The sequence below is a fragment of the Liolophura sinensis genome, chromosome 10 (genome assembly GCF_032854445.1).
Source record: "Liolophura sinensis isolate JHLJ2023 chromosome 10, CUHK_Ljap_v2, whole genome shotgun sequence".
In the NCBI taxonomy this organism is placed as follows: Eukaryota; Metazoa; Mollusca; class Polyplacophora; order Chitonida; family Chitonidae; genus Liolophura; species Liolophura sinensis.
The window spans coordinates 12,257,497-12,278,959 of record NC_088304.1 but is presented as its reverse complement, the minus strand read 5'-3'; the positions used below and the strand labels follow the sequence as shown (position 1 = coordinate 12,278,959).

The 21,463-nt window shown below is 38.6% G+C and overlaps 2 non-coding genes across 2 annotated transcripts; both read left to right on the top strand.

Annotated features, from left to right (window-relative positions):
• The first annotated feature begins 12,817 nt into the window (after positions 1-12,817).
• Positions 12,818-12,889, top strand: Trnaa-cgc (transfer RNA alanine (anticodon CGC)). The gene has a single exon. It is a non-coding gene; the product is annotated as a tRNA-Ala (tRNA).
• Positions 12,890-14,403: 1,514 nt separating this feature from the next.
• Positions 14,404-14,475, top strand: Trnaa-cgc (transfer RNA alanine (anticodon CGC)). Its single transcript has one exon. It is a non-coding gene; the product is annotated as a tRNA-Ala (tRNA).
• Positions 14,476-21,463: the final 6,988 nt, after the last annotated feature.

Below are 21,463 nucleotides of genomic sequence, written 5' to 3'. Positions count from 1 at the left end.
ACGCATGAAGTCTATCGATAGCAGAACTCAGCTAACTCAGTTTGTCAGCTAACTTTATGTAACCTTTTCTAACGTAAGAATCATAACATTATGAATACTACAGGTAGAGACAGCCTGATATTTGATATTATTCGTAATACATGCAGATAACTTACTTTAATTGGTAAATATTAATTTTTGGCAAAAACACCCCGGTTTGACCGTTTGAAACTGTAAATGATATAATCATTTCTTCAGAAGTATTATCCCGTTATTAGATGTGGGTTTCTGTCCACCTTAAAGTACAGTGTATTTTAATTCCATTTTCCCTCATCAATCTGTAGTCATGGCAGCGAGGGGGCTGTTCGATGCTGAAAGTTATGTTGTATCATAAACAGTCTTAATAGGGCCCCGGCTGAGACAAAATGTTAACTGATTTAACATCATGCATGGAATGCTGAAATTCCTCCTCACTTTCATCGCTTCTGTCGCCAAATTTATCGAGTAAAATGGCTGATGGTTTTTACATTGTATTATTCAGATAACCTTAAGTTTTATGTACGGCTGGTCTTTCATGGTGTAGTATTTGTGTATCGGTATACTTATTTATTTCTTTTCATATCTCATTTTTATTTTCTTTATCTTATATTTTGCTATTAACAACTGCAATATTTCCGGGCACACACCCACCCCTAACAGCTGCGTCGTCGTTCTCACTGAGGACAAATGCCAATAAATGCTATTTATTTGATTTGTCTATCAAACCTTTTCCAAGTATTTTTTCAGTTTTGTGGGAGATGGAGTGCCCGACCATCAATCCTCTGGCAAGAAATTGACAAATTTTCTCAGATATTTCAATTTTTCACCAGTATAAAGAGCTTAAACTGTATGACTAGTTGAACATCAATCGATGCCGAACAAACTTCATGTTAGGTCATCTAAACGACACCACGAGCGCTGTCGTCTGCTCATTACCACCAAAGATACCCCGAGGCGCAGCATTTTGGAGAATTCTTTGTCCCAGGCTAGGCTTTAACCACCTCTTCTTAATACTTATGTATTTATTTCATTTCTTAATATTTCACTTTTACGAAGGCGGTCAGCATTATGGTGTGAGGAAAGTGGGCAAAGCCCGAAGGAAACTCATGACCATCCGCAGGTTGCTGCAGATCTCCCCAGGTACTGCCGGAGAGGGAGCCAGCATGAGTTGGACTTACAGAGCGGTGAGAGGCTCTTGGGCCTTTGCGCCTCGCCGGCACGCTAACCACCTTGGCCACTGGCCGATCCAGTGCCTGTATAAGCGATGTAAAAAAAAACAAACAAACAATTTAACCAATTTGCCACGATCCTTCCCTGGAGAAAACATTTATTACAGAAGCAGCAGATAATGTATACTATCCTCCGACAAACGTTGAGTAACGAGTATAATTTACGATATAATATCACATGCCCATTAATCTCTTAATCGTTTTTGAGCCTGATAAATGATTGCGTCGACGTTTTTAGCGAGGATCAAGCCATCGAGCTATCATTTGGGCATGTGTTATATGTGAATTATGATTGTGTAATTTACCATCCTGGAAAGAGGTGTCATCAGCAAATTTCTCCAAAGTTGCGACGGCGCCGATTTCCGTCAATGATGGCATCAAAATGGATGGAGCCGTGCTAATATCTGGAGGGATATCCGGAGAAATCTTAGTGAAATACCTAAATCGATCGAACGTGTGGGAGAGAGAGTCTATTATGGGCTAGTTAAGATCGAATCCTCTTGGGGCATCAAGGGTCATTGCTTAAGACAGGGTGTTGAGGGTTACCCCGTGTCTCAAAGGGCATGAGCGGGTGAGAGATCAGGAAGCGACCCTCTCTCAACGCTGATTCAATCCACCCACCTGTCAACTTGCCTGAAATCCTTTAGTGCTCGGATTTGTTGCGGGTTGATGCTTCTACACACCCTCTGTGAGGAATTAAACCCCTCAGCCCCTGATTATCAACAAGGCTCCGTGGGGGCACCGGGTCAATGTAACCGGTCTGTGTCTTGTAGTGCGTTAAAACATTCATTTACTCCAGGGAATTAAAACTTGTGAGCAAGAACTGGTTCAAAGACGGACTGACTCTTACTGCAGAAATACGATCAACGTAGAAACCGCTAATCTCGGGAGTAGACTGCTAAAAATGACGTCATTAACTATGACACGGCCAAATTACGTCACCAGAGTAGTTTTGTATCGACGGCGGCAGGTGCTATAACCAGTCGTCTTTTTTTCTGTAATACTGTTCAACGTGTTAAGACCAAATTTGTTGTTCCATCGAGGGATGTCAAAGATTGGTCCAAGTCCGCCAAACACCCTTAAAACCCAAACATAAACTTAACAACAGATACATATATTTTACACAAAAGCAAATCTATCATCAAAGCTCAACATCTGCCCCTACGTATAAAATTTTCTGCCAACAGATGTACAGTATTATCCCTAACTGTTAAATGATGTATTTGCAATTTTCTACTGGCTACAGTTAAAACATAAAATCACTCTCGAAATCCATGCTTTGAGAACGCTTGATTGATAACATGGATATACCAACCATTACATTTAAAACTGTATCGGCTAAACCCGGCTAGAATTTATTAACTGTCTTTTAGTCGCCAAAAATTTTGGATCCTGAAAGAAGTACTAGTTCTATAACTAGTTCCAAATTATCGTTGAAAGTAGTAATTCCTCTACTTTTAGGAATTATTTGTCGTAAGGAGGGACACAAGAGCGTTCACATTTACTCGTGACTGATCAGCCGCTAATAGACTCCGACAAGTTTCTGGAACTGTTAACAATTAGTTCTGATTGGACGCAAGTGTGACATAAGCTATGGGCTTTACACAGCATATGTCGTATTGCGTGATCATTTTGACGCCCTTACAGAAATCTAACCTCATTACAAACATGACCTGCCTGCACGACGACCACATTTTATACATAATACCCACATTTGACACAGGATACCCATATTTGACACAGGATATCCAAGTTTCACACAGGATATCCACATTTCACACAGGATACCCACATTTCACACAGGATATCCACATTTCACACAGGTTATCCACATTTCACACAGGATACCCATATTTCACACAGGATATCCGCATTTCACACAGGATACCCATATTTCACACAGGATACCATATTTCACACAGGATGCCCATATTTCACACAGGATACCCATCATATATCATATTGGGCGAGACGCCAGCCAATTCCCAAAACATTATTCACAAACCACCAGAACTAAGAAAGTATATAAAGTACAAAATTGGAATTCCTTTTAAAGGAAGGTGGATATATGTATATGTATATATTCACAATCTTTGTTATATATGGATTGTTTAAAGCTAACAGGTCATCAATATACCGTTTGGTGAGTTAAAAACATCAGGGCCAGTCTCATGTGATTAAGGACTTTACAATTCCAGTCCCATTAATTCAACTATTTGCTTGATATGTCTCTGGTTATCTCTTTAGCGCGATCAAATGGGATGTAGGATGAATGTATATATGAATGAGTAGTACGATACTAATCTGGTATGTGTGTTTTAATACAGATTGCTTTGGCACTGGGAAATTGGCGGGATTTTCTGTAAATGTGGACTGTAAGTTTATGTGGCGGTCGATGAAATGCATAGCGATATGTTATTATCGCTGCACATTTAACCTGCTGTGATTGTCAACATGTATATCGTTACTGAGTATCAGCTTATTATTGCTTCACGCGGTAATTGTCAACATGTATACCATTACTGAGCATTAGCTTTTTATTGCTTCACGAAGTAATTGTCAACATGTATACCATTACTAAAGATCAGCTTTTTATTGCTTCACGCAGTAATTGTCAACAAGTGCACCATTACTAAAGATCAGCTTTTTATTGCTTCACGCAGTAATTGTCAACATGTTTACCATTACTAAAGATCAGCTTTTTATTGCTTCACGGAGTAATTGTCAACATGTTTACCATCACTAAAGATCAGCTTTTTATTGCTTCACGCAGTAATTGTCAACATGTATACCATTACTAAAGATCAGCTTTTTATTGCTTCACGCAGTAATTGTCAACATGTATACCATTACTAAAGATCAGCTTTTTATTGCTTCACGCAGTAATTGTCAACATGTATACCATTACTAAAGATCAGCTTTTTATTGCTTCACGCAGTAATTGTCAACATGTATACCATTACTAAAGATCAGCTTTTTATTGCTTCACGCAGTAATTGTCAACATGTATACCATTACTAAAGATCAGCTTTTTATTGCTTCACGGAGTAATTGTCAACATGTATACCATTAGTAAAGATCAGTTTTTTATTGCTTCACGCAGTAATTGTCAACAAGTGCACCATTACTAAAGATCAGCTTTTTATTGCTTCACGCAGTAATTGTCAACATGTATACCATTACTAAAGATCAGCTTTTTATTGCTTCACGGAGTAATTGTCAACATGTTTACCATTACTAAAGATCAGCTTTTTATTGCTTCACGCAGTAATTGTCAACTTATATACCATTACTAAAGATCAGCTTTTTATTGCTTCACGCAGTAATTGTCAACATGTATATCATTACTAAAGATCAGGTTTTTATTGCTTCACGCAGAAATTGTCAACATGTATACCATTACTGAGGATCAGTTTTTTATTGCTTCACGCAGTAATTGTCAACATGTATACCATTACTAAAGATCAGTATTTTTATTGCTTCACGCAGTAATTGTCAACATGTATACCATTACTGAAGATCAGCTTTTTATTGCTTCACGCAGCAATTTTCAACTTATATATCATTACTGAAGATCAGTTTTTTTCATTGCTTCACGCAGTAATTGTCAACATGTATACCATTACTAAAGATCAGCTTATTGTTGCTTCACGCAACATAATCCAATTAATATCACATTTTAAATTACAGCACTGGGTCGTTAGACCATTGACCGATGAAACGGGGTGAATCGGGGCTCATGCTATATTTGCATCGGCCTCAAGTCAATAGGTTAACCGTGTACTTGATGAAGGTCGGTGGTTTATTCCGCGCTCCCCGGCCCGTCACCAAGCCATTTAGCGGGTAACCCTCAGTGTGTACGTGAAACCCGTGAAACATGAAGTTAAGCACCAAGCTAACTATCAAAAATATATTTCTATGTGAAAGGGAAAACAATTTTAAAAGTCATAGTGCTTTTAAATATTCTCTCCAATTTAAAAAGTTTTTATGACGTGGTATACAATTGCTTCCAAAATTTACACAAAGAGATAACGGAAAAGATTAGAGGTAATTGACAAACACCGCGTAAAAATATTAACAAAACAGAGATCTACAAAGTTTTATAGAAACAATGTATAAATACAAAACATTTCAACAAAGCCAATAGCGTTATGAGCAGATAAGAGCACAGCTAATTACCGTGTAGGGCAATTTTAATTTTAGAGGGCATCAAAACCCAAATGAGTTGGACACAAGAGTTATTGTTTACGTAGGTCATATACGATAAAAGACAACTGTGAACGCGTACTTTAATTTTACACTTATGACCATTTTTACAGTGTATAAATAATACCATGCTGGTGTTACATTGTAAATTTATGAAAGTGGCATACAGCGTCATTAGAATCTGATGTATAAAATGGTCATCAGAGTTAGATATAGCGATAATAGAGCATGACATACAGCGTTGACAAAGCAACATATAGCGTGGTACATATATGGAAACATGGACTTGTATAACCCAGTAGCTGTATCTCGAATCAGGGCTATAAAGTGTTTAAACAATCTTGTGTATTGCTATTAGATGGTATATGTACACTTAAAAATACTCTGTCGTATTTAACAGAAGGTCTGTTATCAGAGTAATGCTAAAATGTATTCTGCTATTGCAGTACATTATTCTGTTAAATATAACACACACATTCTATTAATTCTACATGAGGCTCCTATTAAGCAAACAGAACGTTATGTTGAATATGACTACTGGCTACTGAATATATATTATATAGCTTTGAAATAGCTTTAAAGCCCTTAATCTGGCTAACAACAGTAATAACAGTTCAAATTTGTCTAATTTCTCCTTGCTATTTGGATGCTTTTAAAGACATTTTTTCATGCCAATTATATTTTATCACTCAGACAACAGACTTTCTGTTAAAGATAATAGATTAATGTAGTGAGTGTATATTCTTGACTTTAACTATATTTAAATGAAAAAAAAACAAAACAAACGAAAATGGTATGAAGAGGTCGGTGCCGTTTAAAGCAGACCATAACCCGTTCGGCGCATATGTATAGTAAGGTATGTGACACGTACACAGAAGACAAGATCAAAGGCCAAGTACTGTTATCCTTGGCATTGAAGTCAGCCCAATGGCCTCGCTACGGTAACCGTATAAATGCTGCAACAACACGAAGCCGTAAAGCACCAAATGGCTAAAGTTTCAAAGGTCGGTATTGACGAAAGAGAATTAAATGGGCAAAATGAATTTAGTGCAATTCAATGGGTTTTGTCTTTTGATCATGTAGAGATTCTTCTGACACAATGACAGATGCCTGCAAACTGTCGGTATAACGTTGTTATCTCTGATATTAGAGCCTGTGATTTAAGTCAAAATTATCAATAAAGGTTAGTGATAATTTTTTTCCGGGTAATATCAATTAACCTTTATAAGTCCAGGAACGGTTTAGCTAAGCAAAACACAACACGACACGGCATGTTCACAATGGAAAAAAAACAGTTGTTTTTTTTTTCAAACATTTTAAGGTATAATATTGTACGAATTTCCTTACGACATTATCTTATTTTACTGACAATAAGTACGAAAAGAAAAATCTAACCTGGCCAGTAATGTATGCTAGTTCAAAAATTCCAAATTTCAACAGCCACCACACCGCATTCCACAACTTGCTTCACTTTCATACCTGTTCATTTCATGTCCTTGCAACACAAAACACACTATGCATGGCGTTTATATTTTTATAGGACATTTATGTGCACTGGAACCACTACAATATTTTTAAGGACACACACAATTTCTAGGAAAAATAAGTGAAAATTCTACAGTAATTTGCCAAAGGTCGGTGGTTTCCTTCACAAGCGGCCGCCTTGGTGTAAGTGAAGATATTCTTGAACGTTAAACAATAAATAAATAAATATGTAAATAAATAAATACATAAATTACAGTTGAGTAGACTTATTAATTGTAATGTGGATGAGATAAATATAGTTTACACTCTCTGTGTACATTAAAACAATGGAGGGAATATGCTGAAGTTACATTCATAAACACGCAGCTGCGTGCCCGTGCATATTCATGCAGCGGAGCGGAATCTTCACGGGACAGTGAGAGATTAACATGAGATGAATGTTTTCTACAAGTGCCAGCAAACAATAACATAATACCCTAAAATCAAAGGAAAGAATATATGATCGTTATATGTAATATTAAAACGTAAAAGCTAAAATTAAAAGCGTGTATATTTTCCCACTGTTTTGTTCAAGAAATTTATACTAAGCACGATTTTATTTTCTTCGTTGCTCGTCTTCGTAACTTATAAACTGTCAAGCAGCACCGTGTACGCTAATATGTATTGAAAATATATGATATTATGAATGGTGATCAACAAGGCCTTACGATTTAAATACTAGAACAGCCATCTTAAGCTAAGAATAAAAGCGTATATGACCACTGAATTTATATTATGCCACGACATTTTGTTTCTCTGCGCTTTTGCTATAATTTGTTTCACTTCAAATCATTTAATTCAGGATGTTAAAAATATATGTAAACTTCAAATCCTATGGCGTACAAAACTAGCGAATCATCGACGTAACATGACTCGTGTTTTCCCACACTCCAATGAAATGCGTAGAACAGAACTTCATGTGCTAGATCATGATGATGGCCATTAGAACACTGACGCAACCCAACTATTTAATAAACAACACACTCATGTGAAGGGGAAGAAATGTACCACATTTATAAATGTTACAGTCTCTTGTGTGACTTCATTTATTTTCATGTGACAACCGTTGTAAATATTTATATATGTACTTACCAAAATACACCAGCGTCTGCCATTGCGCTCTTTCATAATGTTGTACACGTTTGTCAGAGAGGTCGTCTCCTCTTCCCCAGGGTTGGTAAGACGTATCCAGCCCGGGAGACAGAACCCACACCGCATTATGGGACTGTCAGACTCCCCATCACCCACAACAACTCCAAATTAACCCCCGGCCCACACAGGTACACCGTATACTGACGGGTGAAGAGAGTTTGCTAACAGTTCGTAACAGTTTGTGTAAGTGGGGCGGGATGAAAATTGTGACCAAAAAGAAGAGAAAGGAGACCCAAAAAACCGAAGCTGTCATGAAGATTCCAGGCAAATGGTCAATACTTAACAGATGTGGGGTAAAAGCAATCATTTTTCCCGGCTAACGGCTGTTTATTTTTAGCCGCTCGGACGGGAAGAGTTATTAAGGTATGTTGGTCGGCAGAAGGCGCGGGGGTGTGGACTCGAGATCAAGCTTCCTGTGAAGCCCTTTACCTGGTCGGCTAGTTCAGATGTGGACTTAGCTTCAGCAACGCGGGCGCTTAATAAAATCGCGGGTATTAATTTGTATTCTGGTGTCAGTATTTTCCAATAGGGTCCACCTTCCCGCAGCACACCCTTTAGAAATCTCATATGTTACGGTTTATCCGCGAGCTCTCGTTAAGAGCACTTTTCCCATTTCAATTTTCCGCACGGTGGCTTTGTCGTCATCTCTCCCCCAAACCACTAGAGAGCGAGAAGAGTCTTAATACCGACCCCCTTCAACATTCAATTACGGCAGGGTGATGGCGGCCCTAAACACCATCCGTCTTTCCCTTTGCATTAAGATCTTATATATTTTCCACAGTGACCCCGTTCGCCTAACTCTCGTGATAACGCGTGGATGTGTTCATCCGCTTGAAAATTTTCCCTGCAGTTATATGTATACACTCGTATATATATATATATATGGCTTAAACAGGAAATGCTAGAAGCGAGACCACCTGTGAAAAAAAAGTAGTTTGATATGAGAACGTCACTAATAGCTCATGATCAACTCCATGTTGTCCACTAAAATGATTTCGCTTGGACGACCGTTTTAAAATGCCTCCAGCTTTCCAGCTACTCAACCCATCTTTCACCCTGGCCGTTGAAAACTCTCCATGCCTCGGACAAACGGTTTCCAGTTGCAAACGCGACGGCCTATAAGATTAATTGTTAAAAGAGAAGCGCCATCGGAGAAAATAGATTCTTGATTCAAAAGGCAAGTCACGTCAGCTGACAAATATATAACGCAGCTAATTCTTTTTTTTTCTTCCACCATAATTTATCAGGCTACTGATGCGGGCATAATGGGAAAATGTGAAACACTGATTAGAAGAGCTTCAGTGATGATCAGTGACGATTCTGTAGGTGCTTGGCTTTTGGAATGAAAGCCTCTGCTTGGAGATTGGGAAATCCATCCCTTCTGAGATCACATTAAAAGGTTCAGAGGATATCTTATACGGGCTATGTTTTGTAACGAGTTTATTCCCTACTGTTAAACAACAACGGCGAAGTGTACACTGAGATGAGGGTGTATTTCTCTCTAGGTGCTCTCAGTTACCGGTTTGCTTTTTGGACTTGTCTTAATGCCTGACTTACTTACAAAATAAATGTACCATTACAGGCAAATCAGAAAGGAGTGAATTGACATACAAAAGATCATATCTGTTGCCATCAAAGGCATAGAGATAAAACAGCATGATAGTTTTTGGGAAAAGATATACACCTTTTCAACTTCCATGTATGAGGATGAAAATTTCTACATCCTGATATTCAAATTTATCTCCGAATATTCGAAATATATCGACTCACATAATTGGAAAACTTCACCTCATATTTGTATTATGCATATCTAATTTTTAAAATGGCAAGAAGTTTAGAACAAAAGCACGCTGAACAAGACAAATTAACTTTTCAAGCATGTACATGGACAGTAAGGATGAAACTGTGACTGAGTTAAATTGATATAAGCTGCAACCCACGGATGCCGATATTACGTGCGACCATTCGTCAACTGTCAGACACACTGTCGCCAATGCTCTGGTTTTACGCTCTGTATCCTGTATATTTTATACTGTATACTGTGTACTGCATACTCCCGCGTAATGCTAGTTGTGTAAGCATTCTCGAGGCCTCACCCTTTGCATTGTTTTAATGTGGTTTTACCGAACATCAAATGTGATGACAAGACAGCATTTTGAGACCTTGTACGTTTGTCTAATAAACTGCGGCTAACAGCACTACATATTTTTTATCTAATTCTGCTTTCAAGTCATGGTGTTAGAGGACGTGTACTTTGCTACTTTTTAAGCACACAGACAAGAACATGAGTAAAACAATGGCTGATGTAAATTAGACTTTATCAGACTGTCGTTACTGCTCTAGTTTCAATTTATGCACTGTATTAGTTTATTGTATACTCTATTACTTTGTTTAAATTTTCGAAGTGAGATTTGATAAAAAAATTTACAGAGTAACATTTTTCAGCCTGATCTGATAGTGACAAGGCTAAGAACTATGCAAGTTTGTGACTTCAGCATATATCAATGAATCTTCAATCTTAACAGGGCTCTTGCATGCCAGCGCGGCGCGATGATCCAGAAGCCTCCCACCAATATGGTCGCTGCGAGTTCGTCTAGCCCACCCTGGCTTCCTCTCTGGCCGTATGTGGGATGGTCTTCCAGCAACCTGTGGATGGCCGTTTCCGACGAGCTCTGCCCGGTTTCTTTCCACCATAATGCTGGCCGCCGTATAAGTGAAATATTCTTAAGTGCGACGTAAAACACCAATCAAATAAGTAAATAAATAAATATTAACAATTTCAAATGTTCCTTATGTCACTTGAAGGGACGGTGAAAAACAGTTGCAGGTCAGGTTTTGCTCTCTTGCATCTTTAATTATATTTGGTCGATGTCCGTGTGATCGTTTCTGAAGTCTAAACTTCGTCAATAATTCGCCACAGGATGGTGGTTTACGGCGAGCCAGCCCGGTTTCTTCTACCCACAACAGTGACAACCATGGCATATACATATATTGAAAAATCAGTCAAATAATACAGTAAGGTATTCATGTAGTTTATTGCTCATATGAAAGCTTTTTATTTCATAAATATGACCCAGAACTTGGGATAAAGGGGGTTGAATAAACGTCGCATATCCTCTTTCGTCAACAATGTTGAGAGCTACTTGATAGTCTCGCAGCAGTTCAATGATCAATACTTAGCCAATCAAAAGCTAAACACAAACCGAACTGTTTTGTTTTACGGTGCGATTTTGTTGTCAACATTGAGTACAAATGTCCGAAGATATCCATAACTGTAGACAGTTCTACTTAAGCCATGATGCTCCAGGCCGCGCAATTTGCTACTATTTATGCATTTACATGAACAGTTGACGGAGGTAAATTGATAAAAGGTCGTATTCCGCCGGTTACGTGTGAGAAACTGCCAACTATCAGACTATCGACGCTGCTCTGGTTTTTCTCTTTATGCTGATAGATATAGTCCTTTGCATGTTTCATCTGTTGTGACATAAGAATAAGGGTTTCCGCCGTGCTCTGTCCGGTTTCCTCCAACCTTAATGCTGGCCGCCGTCGTATGAGAGAAGTGTTCTTGAGTACAGCGTGAAACACAAAATCTATTATACTATGGGTTTTCCTACTATATGCAACTTTGAACGTCAGCGGGTCTAAAATCAAAGACGCAAGCTTCGTAATACACCCGCGTCACGGCTTGTGTCACAAAATTACACTTTGGGCGACACCATTTCAAAGTAGGGGGTTATCACAGGTGTTCAGGCCACAGACTTATAAACGCAGACGACAAACTCAAGCTATAAGCTTTATCTCTATCATTGTTGACGGTATTGGTACCTATATCGAAACGTCATTCACTGACTCAATAAAAGTTGTGATCCATAGGCTTTTTTACGTTGCGCAAGGACAGGCTGAAGATTTTTTAATGATGACTAAAAAGAAATTGAATTATTCGGCATGTTTTCAGGTAAGGCGTTGCCAAAACACTTTTGCATTTATACAAATAACTAATTTTACCCGCAAAGAACTCTGACGTGCCTAGAAACGACAGCCCATCACTTATTGCTTAACTGTTCAACACTTTTCTAACCACACAGAGCATACATATTTAAAATGAGATTTATCTCTTTTTGTAAGTTTCTTAGTTTTTGCACAGTTTTTAGTCATCTTCAAAGCAAACGGAAATCTTTAGTCTGTCTTTAGGCAACCTGAAAAAATTATGTATCAAAACTGCTATTTAGTCAGAGTGTGACCTTTTAGTATGGGTACTAATACCATTAACAATCATAGTGATAAACTGGTGACAGCAAAATTTTAAAGAGAAGGTTAAGTTGTTGATTTCCACATATGAACCATAAAGGAAACATACAAGAGATTGACAAGAGAGGGTTGCTTTGTTGGTTTAGCAAGCAAACAACAGATAAAAAAGGACAATACTCGAACAATACATCTGATAAACAATAAACATTAACACCTGTGGGTAAAGGTGTGAGTCAGGATAGCTGGTGGCTGCCATTGAAAGAACATATATCTGTTCATATACAGAAAAAAAGACCACAACAGTTTTCAGTTACCCATAATATTTTTGCAATGTTGTTTACGTGATTTCTTTCTAAGATCTGTTTATTACTATCTATAATTTTTGAATTCAACCGGGCATAATCGATTCATATTAATTTTAATGCTACATGGTAAGCGGGGATGTAGCTCAGTGGTAGAGCGTTCGCTTCGCATGTGAAAGGCCCCGGGTTCAATCCCCGGCATCTCCAGAAAAGTTATGTTTTTCTTTCTCCACTGGTATTTGTGGTATTGGATTTTATTAGTGCTCTGCACCCTAGTGCTAAAGCTCGCTAGTGTATTATTCCTAATTTTCCTCTTGTCTCTTTCTGTAAACAATTTGTAAACACATGAATGCGATGAAGTACTCAAATATGTTTAAGAAAGGAAATCCATTTACATCCTAATATAGTTTACTTCAGATTCAACAGACACAGTCTTCGTCCAACACAGCTGTTGGAATTATACGCAACTGTCTATACATTTGAAGAAAACTTACTGGCACATGGCGACGCTAGATTGTATTCTAGTTCTCATGCAAAAACCATGCTTATCTAACAGTTCGGCAAGTTCCTTGTAACCTTCGTCCACGTTTTCTGGATCTGTGTTTTCTTTCACTACTACAACAACATGAGTGTTTTAATGTACATTCAGGTGACTTTCTTAACACTGATCACATAGCTAAATATCAACAACTGTTCTCTATGTTGGACTATGATTCGGGCAGTGAGAAAATGTCCAAGTCTGTTTCGTTTAGCTTCTAATGCCGTATAAAATCAATTCTTTCTGTCATGATTTTTAGTTCACATTTGGCACAGTTTTTCTTGAATGACATCATTCACGACAAAGAAATAACTAAGCGTGATACATACGCAAAACATATTTATATCGAAAGTCATTTTATTCGGGTTTTTTTTTTGCGTTCTTTAGTTTTTAAACCTCTTTAGTGATCATGAAAAGAAACAAAATTATTCAGCATGTTTTCAGGTAATGTGTTGCCAAAACAGTTTTGTATTTATACATGTACCTGATTTTACCCGTAAAGTACTCTGACTTGCCTAGAAAGGGTAACCCATCATTTATTGCTTAACTGTTCAACAACTTTCTAATCACACTGAGCAGACAAGTTCTTAAACGTCATTTATCTCGTTTTATATGTTTCTTAGATTTTGCACAGCTTGTAGTCATCTTCAAAGCAAACGGAAATCTTTAGTCTGTCTTTAGGCAACCTGAAAAAATTATGTATCAAAACTGCTATTTAGTCAGAGTGTGACCTTTTAGTATGGGTACTAATACCATTAACAATCGTAGTGATAAATTGGTGACAGCAATGGTGACAGCAATATTTTAAGAGAATGTTAAGTTGTTGATTTCCACATATGAACAATAAAGGAAACATACGACAGATTGACAAGAGAGTGTTCCATTGTTGATTGAGCAAGTAAACAACAGATAAAAGACAAGACAATACTCGAAACATACATCAGATAAACAATAAACATTAACACCTGTGGGCAAAGGTGTGAGTCAGGATGGCTGGTAGCTGCCTACCAGCTCATGTCTTTATATACAGAAAAAACCTGACCATAACAGACTTCACTTACCCGTAATATTTCCGTAACATTATTTACGTAATTTCTTTCAAAGATCTGTTTATTTCTATCTATAATTTTCAATTGAAAACGGCATAATCGATTCATATTAATTTTGATGATAGATAGTAAGTGGGGATGTAGCTCAGTGGTAGAGCGTTCGCTTCGCATGTGAAAGGCCCCGGGTTCAATCCCCGGCATCTCCAGAAACATTATTATTATTTTTGTCTAGTTAGTCAGTGATATAGTGATAAATTGGTGACAGCAATGGGCATTTTAAAGAAAAGGTTAAGCTGTTGATTTCGACACATGAACAATAAAAGAAACATACAGCATATTTTCGCCTGTGCCCCCAAAAGAAGTGACCTGTATGCAATTACTGTGTCAGACCGTGAAGCAAGTGATCTACTGGTTAGAGGAATACAGATAGAGGCCAAACAATTTTCGTGCACGGAAGTGTGTTCTAGGACCCTAATCGTGTCCTTCTTTCATTTGTCAAGCTATGTAGAAGACAAAGAATTTATGACAAGTTGTGGGAGTACGGAGTGGAGCCCGTGTCAGACGTTTTCACCCAGGTACTCAGGTTGCAGACAGGGCGAGGTATGTGCGGGTAAAAATACCCCCAGAAATCAAATCTCTGCCTTATGCAATGCGTTTTACTTGTGGACTGGGAACGGCGTATTATCGAGTTGTACACGATAACCAAAAAAAAAGTATGCTCAATATGTTTGTCTGATGAACATCTGTATAGAGACTGCCCGGACTTTACATGCTACTATTGTGGGAAACAAGGTCACGTGGCACGAGCCTGCAAAGCGGTGGACTGTGACGAATGCGGTTACGATGGGAATAAGTGTTTCTGCGAACCTTGTGATGTATGCGGTTTCGGGAGGTGTAGATGCAACGACAACAGTGGCGCTGAATTGTATGACACTTGCGGGTTATTTATCTGCGACTGTAGGGCAACAGACGTAGTGATCAGTGAAAAGGAAAACAAGAAAACAGCGAAAATGTGCACTAAGAAAAGGGCGACGTGCAGCAAAGAGAAAATTTGTCACCAGTGACTTGGAAATACCCGTGCATGAACAAGCCGAGGCTCCTGAACACCACGCTGAAATACAAAGAAAAGGTGGTAAAGAGCTAGCAAGTCAAGAAAACGAAAAAACAAAGGAGGGGTACAGCGACGACAGTGAGGCGATAGTCACACAATCTTCGGGTTTCTCCACGGTCCGGAACAAAAAAGACGAAAACTCAAGGCTCAGTCAAATTTAGCCAAGGCAAAACGCACAGTCAACACTTTTCAATACACAAAGAAAAGTGTTGAAAGTGAAAAGAAATAAGGACTCACTATAACCTGTATTGTAGTATCAAACTACCCAGTAATCAAGTTCAAGACCAGTATCTTAATTGTTATTTTTTTCTCTAGAAATGGTCTTCTTGGGATCACTTAATTGCAATGGATTGGGCAATCTACAGAAGCTTAAAAATGTAAGTACCTTACTCTCTACTTCAGCGTCAGACATAATATGCCTCCAGGAAACATTTTGAGACGATAACTTTATTGACCAATTCAAACATCTATTTCCCGACAAATTGTACTTTAGCAATGCTGACGGGAGAAACGAGGGGAGGGGGGGGTGCATTGTAGTAAGTCAGAAACTGCAACATTGTGTTACTGAATGGAATCGTGACCCATCAGGTAGAATTATTTGCGTATGTGTGGAAGTAAATGCTGTGAAATATGATATCATGAATTGTTATGCCCCTAACAATGTAGCGGACAGATGTGATTTTTTCCAATCTCTTTCAAACTATTTACGTCCAGAGGGTCACTGTATTTTGGTTGGGGACTTAAATGTGGTGTTTTCATCTCGCGATAGGGCAACTAATGTCCTACAACATGATAGGTCACGTCAGGTGTTTTTTGACATTGTCAATGAACATGACGTCAGAGATATGTGGAGGTATTGCCACCCTGCTAAGATTAATTTTTCTTGGAGACGATGTGCTAACGATGTATTACAACAAAGCCACATTGATCATGTGTTTGTGAGCAGAGCGTTAACGGCTAAAGTACAATCAGTAGACTACAGGAGAAATTCGTTTATTGACCATAGCATCGTTTTCCTCAGACTCGATCTTTGTGCTGTTGAGCCAGGCTCTGGGTTATTTATTTTTTAACAACCTATTATTGCAAGACAACGATTTCGTTCATCGTGTACGGGAACTCATCCTTAGAGAGAAACAAAACGAGCTGTATACAAAAGAAATTACTGTGTGGTAGTGTAAGCTTAAGTACCATGTTAAAAGGTTAGCCCTTTTATTTGGCAAGAAGAGGAAGGATGAAAGATGTAATCAGATGTTCAGCATTCGATGAATACAGGAGGGCTGCGAATATACCCAACAATAACAGAACATCAATTTGTCAGTTAGAATCGGAACTCAAGAGGATAGAACTGGATATATGTATAGGCGCTATTCTACGGTCTAAGGCCCAATGAGCTGTCGAGGGTGACAGAAGTACCTCTTTGTCTCTCAATTTCGAGAAATCCAGTCAGGAACACAAAATTATCAGTGAATTAAATTCTGCTACCGATGATATTGTGACTTCTACGGATGACATTCTAAATGAGATATATAATTATTATGATCACCTGTATACTAAGGATGAAGTTGATTTCAATGATGTTAAAAACTTATTCGCCAATACTGCAGTACGATTAGATGATGGTAATAGAACTTTCTGTGACACGGAGTTGACAAAGGATGAATTGTGGGTGTCACTGAAAGGTATGGCGAAAAACAAAAGTCCTGGCAATGACGGGCTCACGGCTGAATTTTATTGTTTCTGCTGGCCTCAGTTATTTAACATTTCACCCAGGCTTTTGCCTGTGGCAATCTGCCTCGCTCAATGCTTTTTGGTGTGATCACTCTTATACATAGGTGATCGTAACAACCTAAAAAACTGGAGACCCATTACTTTGCTGAGTGTAGTTAGATGTTTGTCGAACCGACTAAAGTGTGTTATGGAAATTTTCATATGGACATTCCAAAGCTCTTCTGTGTCTCGTCGAGAAATAGCGGATACCGTAGCGAGTATTACAGATGTTATCGATTGTTTAGCGGAGGACAATCTCGAAATGTATGTACTGAAGCTTGGTCAAGAGAAAGCCTTTGACAGGGTCTCGCACGCCTTTTTGTTAGAAGTGCTGGATAAGTTTGGCTTTGGCACGATGTTTATCAAATGGATTAGTATGCTTTATAATGGCATTAGAAGTGCTGTACAAGTCAACGGTTTTGTCACGCCTTTTTTTTTAGAGTGGGCAAATCCGTCCGACAAGGCTGTCCTATCTCAGCCATGTTATATGTGGTAACTACTGAACCACTGGGGGCCCTAATAAGAAACTGTAGTTCTATATAAAAGGCATTGATATTCCATTTTCCTCGTGCACGTCGCTCTGCTTTCAGCATGCAGACGATACTACCTTGACGCTAAGAGCCAAAGAATCTGTAACGAAGACGTTGTCAATTATTGATGTATATTGTAAAGCGTCCAACGCTAAAGTAAACAGGAGTAAAAATGAATTGCTGTATGTGGGAAATAATGAACATGAAAGCCATGTTTCAGGCATACGAGTGAAACGAGACTGTATAAAAGTACTGGGTATATGTCTAGGCCCAGACGCAAAGTGGTGTAGTGGTATTTGTTTAACTTTGGGGTTAAAATTGTGCTGTGCATATTGTCCCAATCTTATATTGTACATTTCAACAGTTCTGATCAATAAACACAAACTAGGGGCACAAAATTAAGGCTTTATTTGTAGCCTTTTTCGTTGCGACGTGTCTCAACGTGCAGTGATACTTAGATAATACACCTGCTGTGTATTCTCCCGTAAAAACTCATGAAGTCTCAATCGCTCTTTAATACATAGTTCTTTACTTTTGTTCATTCATATGCATTTTCGTTTTGCTGTTATTCATACGTGTATGAATTTGTGTATTCTATTTCATTTTATATTCATTTTACATTCATCTACATTCCTTCCTTTACTCAGTGTAGAGTGAATCGAGTTTGTTCATTGTTAGGAGCAAGCCATGTTTCTTCAATCGTTAGGACACACAGGATGCGGGTTCAAGCCCGGTCAGGGCCCGTAATTAGTAGATTCGCCAGTGCTTTTTAGACCTTGGTGACTGTAAACGGTCCAAGACCCACCTGGCCGTTTACACATTCTGACGTCTGTTGAAAACCATTTTTAGTCCATCAGTGTAATGTATTGGTACATTTCAACCATACAGATTGGACAATCACGTTCATTTATTCAGCGGTGTTATTTGACTCTTTCTGTGGCTCACAATAGCTCATTTATTTCCTTATTCGTCCATTCATATACACAAATACTCGCCTTAATTTATTCGTTGAATCACGCATGCATTTATTGATTCATACATTTGTTATTTATTCAGCAATACTCTCAGTTTTCTTCGACATCTCCAACACATACGTGCACGTTTCTTCTTTCATCTATGTTTTTTTGTGTCTCGTCCATACGCACCGACACTTACATGTGCAGTCATTTATTTACACATTCGTCCATGTTTCCTATTTCATTCACTGGCGCCATGCCATTCCTTCATTTGCTTACTCCTCTTTCATTCTTCATCCATATGCTCAAGCACAAACATTCATCCACTTAATGTTTTCTGTTTATTGTTACAGACACCCTAACGGTAACCAAGTGAGTGAGCTAGCTACATGGCCCAAGAACAACTGGGGAGAATACTTGGAGTTCGTCAGTGGAACTACTTTTAACCGGAAGATGGGTTTCAGAACAAGGTACTGCGATTTCTGGAAGAATATTGACCGCAAACACTCCCACACAGAGAAGCTTAAGCGCTTGTTTCGTTTTGATGCTCGATGGTAAAGGCTGTGAATAATCGATTCGAATCTCGTGGAAACAGGATATGATGAACTTGTCATTACTTATACGTCTGTATTACAGATGTGTCGGTTATCGCTGACATTAGCATTTCATAATAAAGAGAAAGGCCAATCTGTTTTAAAAGTTGTAGATTTTCACTATTTAAGTCCGTTTTATGGCACAGAAGAGTGGATGTGTCATGATGGAGGCCTCTTGGTAACATCTTAAGAATATTAACTTTTGTAGTTTTCAAATATCTGACGTGCATGCGTCCAGGCATGCGCAAAGAGAAGCAATATGGCGAGTTTTCGCCAGACTTCCGGCCACTGATGAACTTAGGTGGATGGGTGATCTATTCAGGTGTAAAGTTTTATCAGAGCATTCCATTTTAACCTCATGTGTATCTCTGTAATCTCTGGATGCTGTGTTTCTGTACATAATATAAATCAACATGAAAATGTGCTCTTATTGTTGCGATTCTATTATACATTCAGCATGTTTGTCATACAAAGCGGAGAGAACTCCTGTCCAGGAAAATCTTTCTCTCATGATAATAAATAAAAGCCCAAATTCGCAATTGCTACGATATTCCGTGAAAATTTAACCCATGAACTATGAACCAAGCGAGATATTGTTTATTTTCACCAACTATAATAATCTACATAATGATATAATAAACATCAAACCCATATGTTCCGTGTTTTACCTTGTCGACCTTAATCTTTGTGGGCCCATCCGTCACGTTAGGTATGTTAGGTCAACCCGTCGAATGCAGGATTTCGTCTTGTCATACACTCAAAAGATAAGATGTTAAAGCCGACATAAAGGGATACAGAATCGATTTTGAGTGGCTGGGGTGAGGGCTAGGCATGTTCTGGCAATGCCTGGCCTCATATGAATTTTAGGTATGGCACATTTATTCAAGTGTGGCCAAAACTGCACAATTTAACTCAGGCAACCCTTTTCCCACTGACAGTCAATCAGGGTCGATTCTGTATTCCTATAAAGAGCCTGTTAGTCACAGCTTAAAAACGCTAGAAAAGTGGCTTCCACTTGTAGCGTGCATGGACGCGCCAGTCGTTGTGTTCAGTCGTTCAGGCTACATAGTATGCGTTTCTCACACTAAGGCCAATTTCCACACAAGAACAGGTCGACAAACGACAAATGCTAACCACAAGGGCATTTGTGTACATGTGAATATAGTAGCCACAGTTATTGTGGTAACGAACCTTTATGATAATACACTACCAATACTGTTTGTAATTTTCTCACCGATCCTATAGAAACATATGACCTATAACATAGTAATCATAGTTACTCTGGGACCTACATGACTTTGAACACTTTAGGCCAGTCAGGACCTTAAGACAATTCCAACCAATATTTATTTAATTTTATTTATTTATTTATTGATTTATTTGATTAGTATGTAACGCTGTACTCAAGAATATTTCACTTATACGACGGCGGCTAGAATTGTGGTAGGAGGAAACCGGGCAGAGCCCGGGGGGAAAACACTACAATACGTAAAAACCAAAGAACAAAGGACGCTCTAAAATTTATTTTATTAACTGCAACTGTCTTTGACCACTTTTACTGTGTTGCATGGAGTATCCAGGTTGCTACGCGTGCGGGCAAAACAAAACTCATCTCATTTGCATGATGAATAGACTTGAGTGGGCTTGTGTGTATTTTCAGACTGACGTAAAGTGGTAAATCTTCCCAGGAAATGTCCTAAGATTATATAGGATAATTTGCACACCGGTCGCAGACTTACCGTAATACCGACTGGACGGTATTCAGAATGAATGCGATAAAATCACAGGAGCGCACAACTGAGGATGGATAATATTCCCTTTATGCAGATGTCCATGGCCTCCCGTCTACTAGCTCTGCTGAAAGAGCTCACAAATCTGTTGGCCAATAACCATTATGCAGATTGGCCAATGGAAACGATTGTAACATTAAAAGAGGTAACATGTTATTCTGGAACTTTACTGTGACTGAAGGAAACAGATAGATGAATACGGGCCATACTTGACCACAATGTAGAAGCTATTGATGGTAGACTTGTGACGATCGCTGAAGCCAGATATTGCTGACGTACCGGGAGTTTTTATTTCGTTCGAAAATACAAGGTTAAGTAGCCGATAATCTACCTCTGCGTAAGTTATGTGCGTGATAACGATGACACATCTCCACTTCGACCAATTAAATATGTGCCAAGGTATTTTTCATGCAGAGACCATTACTTGGGTAACACGGATTACGTAAC